This window comes from Amblyomma mixtum, chromosome 3, assembly GCF_055824585.1.
Source record: "Amblyomma mixtum isolate Tamu chromosome 3, ASM5582458v1, whole genome shotgun sequence".
Classification (NCBI taxonomy): domain Eukaryota; kingdom Metazoa; phylum Arthropoda; class Arachnida; order Ixodida; family Ixodidae; genus Amblyomma; species Amblyomma mixtum.
The window spans coordinates 136,333,577-136,337,901 of record NC_143014.1 but is presented as its reverse complement, the minus strand read 5'-3'; the positions used below and the strand labels follow the sequence as shown (position 1 = coordinate 136,337,901).

At 48.6% G+C, this 4,325-nt stretch overlaps 1 non-coding gene across 1 annotated transcript; it reads right to left on the bottom strand.

Annotated features, from left to right (window-relative positions):
* Positions 1 to 1,292: 1,292 nt before the first annotated feature.
* On the bottom strand, positions 1,293 to 1,451 carry LOC149352048 (U1 spliceosomal RNA). The gene has a single exon (XR_016291994.1). It is a non-coding gene; the product is annotated as a U1 spliceosomal RNA (small nuclear RNA).
* Positions 1,452 to 4,325: the final 2,874 nt, after the last annotated feature.

Genomic DNA, 4,325 nt, shown 5'->3' with positions numbered 1-4,325 from the left:
CGCTCAGTGGCGTTTGCCACCTGTGGCTCATATTTGCTTCCAGGTCAGCTGGATACGCGCCGCCACTTATACGCTCCATATATCTCCTGCCGGACGTCGTGACGTCTCTCACCGCGCGAACTTCTCCGAAAGAAAGTCGCATGTATCCCGGTCTTTAGCGCTTAATTCCTTGTTGCGGCACTGTCAGCAAATTTCAGGAACGCAGGCGGGAAAGTCGGCCCGAACAATGCGCAGAGAAGAGGCAGGCATCCACTCTTTCGATGAATAACTGCTTGCCGTCGCAGAACATTGCAGATACGTTAAAAAAAATTGTAGACGATTACGTAACTTCCAAATGCGAAATTTGAGCGCAGCTCATCAGCTATTTCAGCTTTTAGATAGATTTAGGCAAAGAATTCGAGCAAGACATGTCTGTACAATTACAGACAACTTGTTATTTTTCACACATATTCCTTCTTCAAGAAACACTCCACTAACAGTCCTTGATTGTCAGGAACGAAGCTTTGTGTACGGAGAAGTAGATGAATATATGCTCGACTTGCCGCACCAATGCCTGGTTCTCAAAGGCGAGGTCAGCGCAAGTATTTCGCGAGGTTGCCACAGCTGTGTGAGCCGTTACGAGCGAGAAGAACGGGATGTTCTCCCGCATAAGTGGTAAGAAATTCCCGCTTGTCTTTATATCTACATTAATGTCCCCACCCACCCTGCCACCCTAGCAGGTGGCAGCGTTTATGGCACAACGGTGTCAACGCCAAAGCATGCAGCGCACATCTGTCACTACCGCCACGTATTAAAGCACGATTGAGGTGTCCACTGTTCTAAGAGTGCAGTTATGCGCCTTCCCTCTGGTTCAGGCGTCCACCGAAATGTGTGATACAGATACTGCGCATTTCCTTTCCTCAAAAACATACCGAAGAGACTTTGGAAATTCTAAAGTGTGGTCAACCCACTGCCATTTCCCCAAACCACTTGGCGCGGAATCACTGGGCCGCTTCGGAGCCATGCGCCTCAACCCACTCGACTACGTCTGGCGAAGGAGCGGCGGTGTAGCTGCCATCGCCGACGCGCGCGCGCTCGTTCTACCGCTACTGCGTGGCGTCACGGTTGCTATGCACAGCTGCGCTTCCCACTGGCGCGATAGTTACTGAGTAGGATAGGCGGTAGCGCTTTTACTTTCACCTAGTTCTCGCTCCATTGTTTTCCCGGCTTAAAGGGTGCGAAAAGCAGAAACGGATGCAAGAGCTGCGCTCTAAAAGCTTATTCAATTCTGATTTTTGCATTTAAGCAAGGTAAGGGGGCCACGCGCACGCAGCCCCCACTACCAAAAATTACATGCCCCATCTGCCCCGATTGAAGCAGTGGCAGGCGTCAGCGTGGGCCCAGTGCAATGCACACGCCTCTTCCTGGAGGCTCCTCCGTCGTGACCGAGGATCCCTCAGCACACGTTGTAACAGATAGGTCGGCAGAGAGGTAAGCTATGCCGACCAGTTGCAATGCCCGGCAAGCCCATTAAATGCGACCACCATATCGTTGCCATTGAGTTCTGTATTATAAATAAATACTAAACCCGACAACAAAATGTTGAAGCACCAAATTCAAGGTCTTTAGCTATTAAAAGTCATTTACCGTTGGAACTTTAATTACTGCGCTGCCTGCGGAGCCTCGAACAGAAATTAAGTCGTTTAAACGTACCTGAAAGACTTTAATATGTCTGCATCCTTCCAGCGGCCATGGCGCCACCTGTCATCCATTTCTGTCTTCTTCCTCCTTTCTTGATATTTTGGCAAATTGATGTGGCAAGGTATCAATGCAATCATAGGGAATAAAAAAAAAGATCTTCCCTGTGAACTACGAATTAATGGAGTTAATTGCACGGGCATTTCACTTGCCAATAAACTTAACGATCATTCATAGTAGCTGGAGCTCATCACTGTGCTGTTCATTCGTATGCAACTAGAACGGTAGACTCATACATGCCTTCCAGAAGTAATGATTCCATATTTGTATCGCCTACTTCAATAGATGAAGTCGAATCCATCATTAATGCACTTAGGAACACTTGTTCACCTGGCGATGACGAAATAGCCGTTTTTCCGACTGAATGTGTTGAGTACCGCTGGCCTTCTCGCACATATCTGTAATAGAATGTTGCTCGCATGATGATGATGAAATAACTTTATTTGCACCCGTCAAGGAATCAGAGGGCGAAAAAGACGAGTCTTGACCGCCGTCATCTTCCTCCCCTTTCAGCAGGCTGGGATCCCTTGGGATTCAGCGGTGTCCAGGGCAAGACGGATGACTTCTTTTTGTTCTTCTTCTTTCTGGCTGGCCATTAAAGCCTCCCAGGACTCTATATTCCTGTCTGGTTCGTTGTGGCTAGGGCATGTCCACACCATGTGGATCATGTCTGCTACTTCATTACACTGTTTACACCTCGGGTCTTGGATCGCCGGATGTCATCTGCTTAGTGCGAGTGGGTTCGGAAAAACTCCCGCCTGTAACTTTCTCCATATGACCTCTTCCTTTTTGCTGAGGCCCTTGCATCCTCCAGGTAGTGTCTGTCTTCCTAATCTGTAATGGCTAAGAATATCTTGGTACGTGTTCAGCTCCTCGTCCCTCTGAAGGGGCTCTCTGCTCGACGAGACCGCATTGGGGTCCCGGTGTGTGAGTCCTCGGGCCAATGCGTGCGCTGTCTCGTTTCCCCGGAGGCCTTCGTGGGCCGGAGTCCAAACAAGGTTAATTAGTTCTGCCGGTGTCGGGCCGGCAGTCAGAATTTTGACTGCTTCGACAGATGCCCTGCCTGCGTTGTAGTTGCGGACAGCCGATTTTGAATCTGTGATAATCACCCTGACATTCCGTTGAGTTAAAGCCAGCGCAATGGCTACCTCCTCAGCCGCTGTTACATCTCTCTGTTGGGTGCTGCAGCACGAGACTCGGTCTCCGCCCTCCCTGGTCGCTAGGGCTACGAAACCCGTTCTGCCTTCATATTCCGCCGCGTCCGTGTAAACCACGTCCTGTCTATTGGCTAATTTTTTCTGCAGAGCTTTCGCTCTGTCCTTTCGCCTACCCTCATGGTGTACCGGATGCATATTCCTTGGGAGTGGTGGGATTCTGATTTTGTTCCTTATGTCTGTTGGGATATTCTCCGTGTGTTTGAGCCGCGCTCGAGGTTCGAAGCCTAGCTTTTCTAGTATTTTTAGCCCCGAATGGCTGCGCAGGAGTCGTTGTTGTTGCGCTACTCTGGTAGCCTCAATGAGCTCGTCTAGTGTGTTTGAAATCCCCATGTTCAGAATTTTCTGGGTGGATGTGTAGGGGGGGAGGCCCAGGGCGGTTTTGACGCCTTTCCTAATTAGGATTTCAATCTTGTTTTTTTCTGCTTTGGCTAGCCGTAGGTATGGTGCCACGTATGTGATTCTGCTGATTACAAATGATTGAACTAGTCTTAAGAGGTTCGTCTCCTTCATTCCCGCGTGTTTATTTGCTATTCTTTTGAGTAGCCTACACATCTGGCCTACACTCGATTCGAGTTTTCGTATCGTTTCGGTGTTCTTACCGTTTGTCTGTATCCTAAGACCCAGTACTCTAATCATCTCCACTGAGGGTATTTTGTCCCCGTTTACCGTTAGCGTTATCCCATGTTCATGGGGCTTCCTTTGTCTGTTTTGTGGGCCGAGGAAGAGCGCTTCCGATTTCTCGGCAGAACATTTGAGTCCTACTTGTTTTAGGTACGACTCAATTTCCTCGATCGCTCTTTGGAGGGTACCTTCGATGTGCGCGTCACTGCCTCTGGTAACCCAGAGGGTGAGGTCGTCCGCGTATATTGTGTGGTTGAGTCCTTCTATACACGCCAATTTCTCTGGTAAGCCAATCATTGCAATGTTGAAGAGTGTTGGTGATAAGACCGAGCCCTGGGGAGTACCTTTGTTGCCCAGCTTTATGCCTTTCTCTTCCTTCCCTCCTAGGCTGATAGTAACTGTTCTGTTTGAAAGAAAGTCCTTCACGTATAGTTGTATACCTTTCCCCCTACATTTAGAGTTTCTAAGCGTTCTAGTATAGCTGCGTGGTCAACGTTGTCAAAAGCTTTGGCCACGTCTAGGCCGACTATTACTCTGGTATCAGCTGTTTCGTTGTCTAGCACTTGCTCTTTAAGTTGAAGCATAACATCGCATGCAGAAAGATGTGTCCTGAACCCGATCATTGTGTCGGGGTAAAGTTTTTGTTCTTCTAGGAATCTGTTTAGCCTCGTTTGAATAACGTGCTCCATTAGCTTGCCTACACATGAGGTAAGCGAAATGGGCCTCAGGTTTTCAAGACTTAGTTTCTTA